A 12,150-nucleotide genomic window follows, 5' to 3' on the forward strand; every position below is an offset into this window, starting at 1 on the left:
TTGCCACCCCAAGCAGCCAAGAAAAAAAAAAAAGGCAAAAAAAAGCCGTGATCGCGATCTGCGGCAATTCAGTGGGAGGTCCTTCGATCCGAGCGGGAGTGAGGGACCCTCTGCCGAATTGCAGCTGAATATCTGAAAGTGCCACCCTGCTCTGGAGTTGCCGCCCCAAGCACCCGCTTGATAAGCTGGTGCCCGGAGCCGGCCCTGAATCTGAGGCCTAATTGCAGATGAGGGGGAAAATTACTATTTTAAAGACATACAGCAAGACCTCCCACTTCTAACAATTTAGGAGCTCATATATCACCATCCACACATCTCAATAACTCCACATTATACTTGATATAACTGAATATAAATGCAGAAAGGTCGGATCTGTCTGTCATGAGCTGGTGTATGGACTGAATAAACTTGCAGTTCACTCAGCCCACAAAATGGCCTTTTTTCCTGACAGGGACTGTAAAATGGTGCAGTAGTGATGTCTCAATATGTAAGGAAATTTTAAAAATCTGCATTAAGCATATTAGAACTATGCAAATTAAATAATAAATAGGCATCTGAAGCCATTGGGACTGCTGTCCAGAAGCAGCACTTCATGCAGTAATTTTTATTTGGATTTTTGTTTTTTTGATACTATCTTTTTTTCTACTTTGCAATTAAAAATACACATCTTAGTGTGCAGGAGCGACACTTAGGTTGCATTGTTGTAATAGTTTAAAAATGCCTGGAAAAGGAAGTGGTAACGGATATAATATGCTTGCAAAGCCTAGTACTAAATGTCAGGGTATGTGCCTTACTGATGGCTGTGAAGATCAGAATTCCCAGAGATAGCAGCTGTGCTCCTGTAAACAACTGCCACAGTCAGCCAGTCACATGGAAATCCCTGACAAACACAGGACAACTGAAATGGAAATGGCACTACATAAATTATAGGGGGCCAGTCTCCAGATACTGGAAATAAATGGAGTTCTCAGTTATTGCATCCAAATTAGAAAAAAAGTTCATATTTACCATAAAAGATTATAAATAAAAAAAAGAAAAGAAAATAAATTTAGTGTGGGAAAAAATTGGCAGCCTAGGACAGAGTCTGGAAATCCTGCATCTATCACCAGATTAGGGAATGGCTGTGCAAGCTTTGCTTCCTGCCATCCAATATGCTTCAATCCTAACATGATTCACGACCCTCTAGGGATGAAAAGGAAGTTCAGTCTCCATGGCTTATTTAGTCCTTGACCTCTCTGCAGAAACTGCCCACAGGAGGGCCAGTTAGTGGTGGTTTCTGTGATGCAAATCTAATAGTATGCCTCATAGTAAGGAAGGGACAGGACTTGGCTGTAATGAATATAAAGGAGATTCTTCACTGAAATTGCTGGTCTCAGGCATTGTGGCTGCCTAATGTCACCACAAAATGTCTTCCAAATTCATAGCTTAGACTAATCACTTATGGAAGGGATTGGCCCCAGAGCACCAATTCATTCCACTTCTGCAAGTGAACCAGTATTACATGGTAGTGGCTTTAGGTTACTACAGCTTTGACATGCATTTGAACTGGCAACCCAAAGGCGAAAGGTTCCATACTCCACTACCACATCTCACAAGCCCATGCACATGTTGCAACAGAGGAGCTGGTACCAAACTTTCCCAAAGTTAGAAATTGTACAGAACTGGAATGGTTTGGTCAAGCCCACATGGAGCCCAGGGCAATAAGACAGCTTTGGTAATTCACAAAGTTGGTCCCTGCTTTCCCATTCCAGTCCAAATGTACGTGATGCCCCAAGTTTAGGCAACTGAATTTTAAGTCTAGGATACTATCTCTCCCACGTGTCCCTTTTGATATTGTATAGTGGTATCACTGAAACCTGTTGCACAGAGATCAGTATAATGTCATGTAGCAAAGACTATAATGCTTAAGAAGCATCTAAAACACGGAGAAAGATGATGCATCTCTCCAGTTGACATAACAAGACATTAACTGCATTTGACAGGATTTGTGAGCTGCTCTTTAGGTATGGTGAAAATTCCCTTTCATGCACAGACATTGGCAAACCCAATGCACTTCATCATTTAACCTGTCTGCCAACTGAATATTAGCTTTCTGCCATCTAACTCTGCCCTCCTGTAGGTGGTTCTGAGACCCAGTAAAGTGAAAGATGTGCAATTATTCTTCAGAAATATCCGTATTACATTGCGAGAAATAGCATAAGATATATATTTCAAAGGTTTATCCTGCTATGTACTCAAGAACTCTATGGTATGGTGATTCACTCTGCATGATAATGTATCCAGTGTGAAAAGAATAAGAAAATTAGAAATGGGAATGTATTTTCATGATCAGATCCGGAATGTTATGAAAGTACGAAGGATCTGTGTCTTATCATAGCAAGGGACGAGGAGTCAGGACTCCTGGATTCTATTTGTGTGAACCTGGGCAAATAATTTAACCTCTGTGCCTCAGTTTCCCTCTGTGTACAGTGTCTAACTTATATGTTGTATGAGAATGTAATTAATGTTTCAAATATGCTTTGAGTTTCTGTGATGAATCAATGCAGAATTTGGCCCAATATCTATATATTGGTTGCTTTTTTATGTACAATCGGCTCAGAACAATACATGACAGTATGCATCATATGAACTCTGCCTAACCTCTAAGAAATTAGATATTTTAATAAATTAAATTAATTTATATTCCATAATCAAGCTACATGAATTTGAAATTCCTGGTGCTAATGGGAACTCAGTTATTTTTTTCCCCCCCAACTATCTCAATTTTTCCTACAATCAATTAAAATGCATCTGAGGGGATGACAAACCTGCTTGGTGGTTGCAATACCACTCAATTAAGAGCCATTAGTGTATGCACAAAAGAAGAGCTGGAGGCCTCTTATTGACATCTGATGGCCACAGCTAGCTATCAAAAAGGAGCTGGTAGTACCAGCTCAGTTTCTAGTGAGCTGTCATTCACATCACAAGAGAGGATAAGTGAACAGATAATATAGCAATGAGTAAAGAGCTAGATAGACATACAGACAGAATATCAAATGTCTGGGATGTTTGCCTTAGTCTATCACCCCACAATACAAATATATCAGGAGTTTATTGCCTGTTCCCTGACATGCCCCCTATAAGGTGTGTATATGTATTGACATATACATACACTCTAACTCAGGGGTGGGCAAACTTTTTTGGCCTGACAGCCACATATGGGTATGGAAAATGTATGGCGGGCCATGAATGCTCATGAAATTGCGGGTTGGGGTGCAGGAGGGGGTGAGGGCTCCAGATGGGGTGAAAGCTCTGGGGTGGGGCTGGGATTGAGGGGTTGGGGTGCAGGAGGGTGTTCCAGGCTGGTACTGAGAGGTTCAGAGGGCAGGAGGGGGATCAGGGCTGGGGTAGGGGGTTGGGGCATGGGAGGGGGTCAGGTGTGCACGCTCTGGGACGCACTCACCTCAAGCAGCTCCTGGAGCAGCGGCATGTCCCCCCTCTGGCTCCTAGGTGGAAGCACAGCCAAGCAGCTCTGTATACTGCCCCGTCTGCAGGCACCTCCCCTGCAGCTCCCATTGGCCACAGTTCCCAGCCAATGGGAGCTATGAGGGCAGTGCTTGGGGCGGTAACAGCGTGCAGAGTGAAGCCCCCTGGCTGCCCCTTCACATAGGAGCCAGAGACGGGACATGCAGCTGCTTCCAGGAGCTGTGTGGCGCCACGGCATGCATGGAGCAGGGCAAGCCCTCAATCCTGCTCCCCAGCTGAAGTGTGGCAAGCCCTGGACCACCCCACACCCCAGTGGGAGCTCAGCGGCCTGATTAAAACATCTGAAGGGCCAGATGCGGCCTCCAGGCCGTAGTGTGCCCACCGCTTCTCTAACTAAAGAAAATGTCCATCTGCTTGTGACCAGATGCCAAATTCAAGGTTCTGGTGCCACTTTTCAAAGCCCTGATGGGATAAGCCCAAGCTACCTAAAAAATTGCCTGTTCCTCCACAAGTATGACCATCTGCAATAGGGGTTCTCAAACTTGGTTTGCAGCTTGTTCAAGGTAAGCCCCTGGTGGCCCACTAGACACTTTGTTTACTGGAGTGTCCACAGGTACAGCCACTCGTAGCTCCAAGTGGCCGTGGTTCACTGTTCCCAGCCATTGGCAGCTGTGGGAAGGAAGCGGTGGCCCAGCCCATGCCGCCGCTTCCTGCAACTCCCATTGGCTGGGAAAGGTGAACCGCGGCCACTGGAAGCTGCGAGCGGCCATACCTGTGGACGCTCAGGTAAACAAAGCGTCCCACAGCCTGCCAGGGACTTACTCTGAACAACCCACAAACCAAGTTTGGAAACCCTTGCTCTGGAACAATCGAATGCTGAACCACAAGAGTGAGACTCATACTCACAGAAGACTTCTCAGAAACTGGTCTGTGATTGTGTTCTTCATTTAAACAAAATATTAGAAAGGCCATGAATCTCAGTGTGTTTGAAATAACATACAAAGTCACTTCTTCAGCTTGGATTTCTCTAATAATGATAGTAACCAATCAACAGAGGGATGGCAGGGGAGAAACAGAAATCCTTGCTAATGCTTTTAGAATCTGTAAGATTCTCAGATAACAGTGATAAGCATGATATAAAAACCTAGTTAAGAAGCCCAGTAAATATTGTGTTTAAATGGTAGAGCGATAAGTTAAACACTCTGTTTCTGTGGAAAGGCTTCAATTTCTAATTGAAGGTATTCACTGAAGTGTCAAAATGGCTCATCATTTTGAAACAATCTGACAGATTCCAAAGGGAGCCAACCTATTATTGAGGAAAGCTGTTTAGCTGCTTCCAGTACTGGTCTGACCGAAGCCTGTGTTGAGCTCTGCTTTCTCTTGAAAAGCTCTCCCTGTAGCAGCAGGCTGGAAGTGCTTCAGAAAAGTCTGTGGAAAAATCCCAAGTGAAAACAATAAAAAAGGAAGAAAAAACTCAAGCATTTACTATACATGTTCTGGATTCACTTCTCTTTCAGACTCTGACTAATTTCAAGGATACACACAACCTGCCTAAAGAAACATAACTACAGATGCACTATATTGAAGTACTTGGCTATGCAAAGAATATCCAAAAAAGCACCTGCGATATTTGCAAACTATTTTGCAGTGGGAAAAAAAATGCACATTACTCTTGCAAACAGGTACACATGAAGGTAAATGGTTAAAAATCTACATGCTAATTAAAGCACTGTGTATTTGGAAAGAAATCTAAAAAATGATGAAAATGGGAAGACAGGCAATAAGGTAAAGATAGAGGGCTGATTTTGTTCTCCCACTAGTGTAAATGAGGAGTGTAACATTTCAGGGCAATTGCACCTGTATTTCCTCTCAGTGGTCCTGCAAGGGCATCCACTCTCAGGCTTCCAGATTCCATGGCTATTTCCTCTCCTGGGTTGAGACTGACATCTCTCTCCCTTCTGACCAGGGTATTTCCAGGTTGTATAGTTCCCTGCCTTCACTGTGTTATCACCAGCAAACGACAGTTTGCCTGAGCAGGCCTGCTCGTTTTCTATTCTGAGGTGGTTAACCACATACTTCTTTCTAAACATGCCTATTTTATCTTAAGAGAAAACATGTTAAAAACAATAAAATAACCTACATGCGTGCAAATAAGCCGACCAGAGATCACCCCAACCTTACCATGGGCTCTGGCAGGAGCAGTCCTTCCAAACCCCACCCAAAAGGGTTTCCTTGTGGTTTCAAGTATCTCACAACTTCAGCTCAGAGCAAGCAGAGTCTTATATGGCCTCAGTAGGGCCAGTCCTTCCAACATTTCCCTAAGGATTGGGGCCCTCTGTGCTGGATCAGGAAGAAGGACCTGAACCTGTATAAAACCAGGCTATTTATCCAAAAATCCTTTCTTTGTCTGATTGTCCCTGGAGAATCCAGTTCAAACTAGCATATGTGAACCTCTCCAGGGGCTGGTTTCAAAGGGTCTGATAACCAGAGCAATTATGTTAGCATCCCCCTCCTTCTAGAGGAGTTACATACAATCCACAACAACACATACACAACTGCATTTTTAATACAATGGACACTAAAGGTATTCAACCTAATTCAATAAGGTTTAACTTAATTAAGTAAAGTTTATCTTAATTCCACAAGATTTATCCAGGATGTTGCAGAATATTGTTCAGTCTGTCACAAGCAGTAACTCTTTTGAAGTTAGTGGAATTATATTGGTGAAAAGTAGAGAAAACTCAAATATAAGGAACCCAAGGACATGGAGGTGCAGGCAGAGGCACTTATTTTGAAGACAGCTTTTACTAGAACAGGGAACTCACTGTGCTTTGTTATTGACCCAATTTGATTGCCAGTTAGTTACTGTTTGATAAACAGATGACATATAGATTTCAATTGATCTTGCCAGAGAAATTGGTAAAACGTATATCATGAATTTAGCTATGCAATTTCCAAAAGAACAAGGCATCATACTCTCTGGAAATGCTTGGGAAGCTGAAAAAAATCACTGACATTGCATTACATATTCTTGAACTCATAAGCGTTACCATAAAAATCACTCTCTGAAAAACATTTTAAACTTCCTTTTTTCAGATGCTGTTTTTGCCTCCCACTTAGTTTCCCATTCCATTGAATTTGTAATAAATGGAAAAAAATTTGATAGTGTGTTTGTGTTTCCTCATACAGAAAGGCGAGTCTATCATCATTTTGGAGTGCTGGTGGCAGGAAGTGGCTGCACTTTCCTATGAATTTTAATGAGCTCCTCAAACCAATTTTAGGATTGTCTTATTCGAATTATGATCTGCTTTGTGTCTCATATTTTGTTTAATTACACTGTAATTAGATGAGAAGGATCCAAAAGCATCTTAAATCTACATATGCCTTTCCCATTGAAATGTTGCCAACTGTGAGGATGAACATGTGTGTCAGCTGTTTAACAGCACAGCACATTAGGACAAAAAGTAAATAATAATATATCCACTTGAAAATGCAACTTAAAATTAGGAAAGCACAATATAATTACTCAGCTTGGAATCTAGGGCAAATCACAAAGCCTAATACACAAATTTTTGCAAAAACAAACTTGGGATCCTTAGTGATCAAAGTGGTAAAGTATCTTATTGTTTTAAGTCTCATCTAAAAACAACACTTTCAGCAGCATAATGTCCTATAGCACCACATGGAGGTAACAGATTTGTTACTGACATAGATCAAGTAATTAGATTATTTTTGCTCCATCAGAGCACTTCCTTCAGGACCAGTGCTTTTCTTGGAAGTCTCTCATTCACATACTTACCAAGTCTGAACTAACTTTGCCTATAAAAGTTCACAATACAAGACAGTATGGCTGCTTCTAAAAAGGAAGTTTACCTTTTTCACAAAAGATTGTACCCCTCCCCATCCTATTCTGTAGCTCAATAGAAGTAACACCCTACTGTGTCTTCTTTCTCAGGCCAGGTCCACACTACAGCGTTAAATCAATTTAAACAGCGTTAAATCGATTTAACGCTGTAACCATCCACACTACAAGGCACTTAAAATCGATTTTAAGGGGTCTTAAAATCGATTTCTGTACTCCAGCTAAACGAAAGGGGTAACCCTAAAATCGATATTACTAAATCGATTTAGGGTTAGTGTGGACGGATATTGAAGTTATTGGTCCTATTCTTTTACTGAGCTACCCAGAGTGCACCGCTCCGGAAATCGATGGTACCCTGGGACCATGGACGCACACCACCGAAGTAACGTGCCTTAGTGTGGAGCGTAAAATCGATTTTATAAAACCTGTTTTATAAAATCGATTTTACTAATATCGATTTAAAGCTGTAGTGTGGACGTAGGCTCAGAGGCAGAGCATAATTAAAAAAAACAGACACCTGCTAGTGTCATAAACAGATAGTTAAGGGTTAATGTCTCTTTTACCTGTAAAGGGTTAACAAACAGGGAACCAAAACACATGACCAGGGGACCAATCAGGAGACAAGATATTTTCAAATCTCGGTGGAGGGAAGCCTTTGTTTGTGTTTTTTTGGGTTTTGTTTTGTTCTCTCTGGGCTCTGAGAGTGACCATACTTACCTACAGGCTCTCTAGCCTTCTATTCCAATTTAGTAAGTACAAAAGGTAGAAAGGCGGTTTAGTCTTTTTAATTGTTTTTGCTTTATTTGCAAATGTGTATCTGGCTGGTAGGGGTCTAATGTGTATTTGGCTAAAAGTATTTTAAATTGTATTTTTGTTGGAGGAGGCTTTTTTCTCCAGTTTCTATAAGCTGACAGACCCTGTAATATTCCATCTTGAATTTACAGTGATTTTCTTTATTCTTTTTTTCTTTTATTAAATGTTTTGCTTTTAAGACTTGTCTGATTTTTTCCCTTGTTGAGGCTCAAGGGAATTGAGTCTGTACTTAACAGGGAAGGAGAAGGGAGGGGGAGAGAAAGGGGGAGGAACCCATCTGATTTCTCTGTGTTGTGATTCAAGGAGTTTGAATCATGGTGATCTCCTAGTGTACCCAGGGCGGGAAAGATCTGGAAGGAAGAAAGGAGAAGGGGGGATCCCTTTGTTTAGATTCACCGAGCTTGAATCTCTATGTCTCTCCAGGAGCCCAGGGAGGGAACACCTGGAGGGGAGGAAGGGCAAGGGAAATGGTTTATTCCCCTTTGTTGTGAGACTCAAGGAATTTGGGTCTTGGGGGTCCCCAGGGAAGGTTCTGGGGGAGACCAGAGTTTATCAGGCACTCTACTCTAAGTCCTGATTGGTGGCAGCACTACAGGATCTAAGCTGGTAATTAAGCTTAGGGGAATTCATGCTAGTACCCATATTTTGGACGCTAAGGTTCAGAATTGGGAATTATACTATGACAGCTAGTCACTCCATTACTGTAATAAAATGATTCTTTTTTATGTGCAGTGGCTCATGACTGGAGTTCTAAATATTTTTTACCACGGAGTCCTTATTGATGCCAGACAGAAGGCAAATACTTATGAAATTAAGTCACTCAATTTTAACAAGGAGCATATCGTTCAGCCAAGTAGTCCAGCCAAGATTACATAAACTGCATGCTTCCATAGCCACCAGAATATGAATAATTCTGTATTTTCAAGATTTAAATAATTCTATAAAATTCAATATTTATCCATTAGAAAAATTCTTCAGTTTCTCACAAACACTGATCTGTAACATTTTTGTTCCATTTCATCTTGCGGCACCATTTAATTCCTGTCTACTTAAACCTGTATAGTAATGATGGATATTAATATTTCAGCTGTGCACAACTTCTGATCTGCATGGACAACTGCCAGTCTCAAACAACACTAAGCCGCAGACCAGTCCATTTCCTAATTGAAGATATGGATTAATTGGAACTGAAACCACCATTTTCAAATGCAGCAGGCCCTCTGCAGTAACCCCTCAGAGAGAAACATATTCCATACCATTTTCTGTGCAATATTTTTAAATTAAGCATTCTGTTAAATGATTTACAGAATCTGAGTGCTACTTGGCAGCACTTTCAATGCCTATGCTGGTAAAGGAAAAAAAAGTATTGATGTTTTTAACTCTAAACACTTATTTCTCAGATTTCAAATATTTGAGTTCTAAAGTTTTTGGGTGAAAACACCTGGGTATATTTCATTAATGAGTTACATAAATTTTACCCATCATCAGAGTATGGTGTAAGGCCCAATTAGTTCTGTCCACAAGGTTAACTGGATTACAGTCACCTGGGAAATATACATACCTATCAAGTATGGATTCTTATGCAGCCCTATGGTTAAAAGGGATATTGCAGTCTTAGCCCTGGTCTACACTATGAGTTTAGGTCAAATTTAGCAGCGTTACATCGATTTAACCCTGCACCCGTCCACATGATGAAGCTGTTATTTTTTACTTAAAGGGCTGTTAAAAATCGATTTCAGTACTCCTCCCCTGACGAGGGGATTAGTGCTGAAATTGACCTTGCCGGGTCGAATTTGGGGTAGTGTGGTTGCAATTCGAAGGTATTGGCCTCTGGGAGCTATCCCATAGTGCTCCATTGTGACCGCTCTGGACAGCGCTCTCAACTCTGATGCACTGGCCAGGTAGACAGGAAAAGGCCCGCAAATTTTTGAATCTCATTTCCTGTTTGGCCAGCGTGACGATCTGCTGATGAGATCTGCACTCACCTGCAGAGGTGACCATGATGGAGTCCCATCATAGACCAAACGAGAGGTACGGGATCTGATCGCTGTATGGGGAGATGAATCTGTGCTATCAGAACTCCATTCCAAAAGATGACATGCCCAAACATTTGAAAAAAATCTCAAAGGGCATGAAGGACAGAGGCTACAACAGTGTGAAACTTAAGGAGCTGAGGCAAGCCTAGCAAAAAACCGGAGAGGCAAGCAGCTGCTCCAGGTCAGAGCCACAGACATGCCACTTTTATGATGAGATGCATGCCATTCTAGGGGGTGCCCCTACAACTACCCCACCCCTGTGCTTTGACTCCATCAATGATGTAGCATGTTACAGGGATGCAGGTTTTGCAGATGAGGAAGTTGATGATGAAGAGATTGAAGATAGCTCACAGCAAGGAAGTAGAGGAACTGTTTTCCCCGACAGCCAGGAACTGTTTCTCACCCCGGACCTGGAGTCAGTACCTCCCCCTGCCCGAACCCACCCAAGGCTGCCTCCTAGACCCGCCAGTTGGAGAAGAGACCTCTGGTGCATGTACCTTTGTAAATATTAGACATGGTTTAAAAGCAAGCGTGTTTAATGATTAATTTGCCCTGGCATTCGCGGCCAGTACAGCTACTGGAAAAGTCTGTTAATGTGTCTGGGGATGGAGTGGAAATGCTCCAGGGCCATCTCCATAAAGCTCTCCTGAAAGCCTTTCTGGAGCGGGCAGCCTTATTCCGTCCTCCATAGTAGGACACTTTACCATGCCAGGCCAATAGCACATAGTTTGGAGTCATTGCATAACAAAGCATGGCAGCGTATGGTCCCAGTGTTTGCTGGCATTCAAACAGCATCCGTTCTTTATCTTTCTGTGTTATCCTCAGGAGAGTGATATCATTCCTGGTCACCTGGTTGAAATAGGGTGATTTTATTAAGGGGACATTCAGAGGTGCCCATTCCTGCTGGGCTGTTTGCCTGTGGCTAAACAGAAATGTTCCCCGCTGTGAGCCACGCGGTGGGAGGAGTGATGAAGCGATCATCCCAGAGAATATTTTTGTGTGTGTGAGCGTTGGGTTTGTGTTATTTGTTAACCTTAAAACTGCAGCCCCTCCTCCTTTTGAATGGCCAACCCATTTTAAATGGCCAACCCAACGGCTGCCTGGTATGGGAAATGAGGGCACTGCTGTTTGAAACCATTCCCAAACGTTATGAAGGTTAAAGAAGCCAAAAGACTGTGGCTTACCATGGCTGCCTGCAAGCCAAATTCTGTTGCCTGGCCCTGCATGAAAGTTCTCTCACACCAAACCGGCATACCCTCAATAAGAGGCAAAATGTGACCTTGTACCAAAAGTACATGTGCTATGTAATGTTAGCAGCAAGGTTTACCATGACAGAGAGTCTACCCATTGTTTTCTAAAATGTGTCTTTTTAACTACTATTCTTCCTTTTTTTTATATTTTCCACCAGCTGCAAATGTTTCAACGCTCACACTATCTTCTCGTTCCCAGAGGCAAGCAAAGATTAGAAGACGGAAAAAAAAGCACTTGCGATGAAATGTTCTGAGATCATGCAGTCCTCAACACTGAAAAAGCCCAGCAGAATGCGTAGAGGCAGACAATATCAGAGTCCAGGAAAGCACAATATGAACGTGAGGACAAGGTGGCAGGCTTCAGGTGATAGGTGGCATCAGCTTGGTGACAGAAGGCAAGAGGCAATGCTGAAGCTACCGGAGAACAAACTGATATGCTCTGGCGTATGGTTGAGGTTCAGGAAAGGCAGTTTGAGCACAGATTGCCACTACAGCCCCTGTGCAACCAACCACCCTCCTCCCTGAGTTCCATAGCCTCCTCACCCAGACACCCAAGAATGCAGGGAGGGCCCCCTCCGAGCACCCAACCACTGCACCCCAGAGGACTGCCCAAACAACAGAAAGCTGGCATTCAATAAGTTTTCGAGTGCAGTGTGGTCTTGTCCTTCCCTCCTCCCCCACCCCTCCCGGGTTACCTTGGCAGTTATCCCCCTATTTGTGTGAT

The sequence above is a fragment of the Gopherus flavomarginatus genome, chromosome 8 (genome assembly GCF_025201925.1).
Source record: "Gopherus flavomarginatus isolate rGopFla2 chromosome 8, rGopFla2.mat.asm, whole genome shotgun sequence".
Classification (NCBI taxonomy): Eukaryota; Metazoa; Chordata; order Testudines; family Testudinidae; genus Gopherus; species Gopherus flavomarginatus.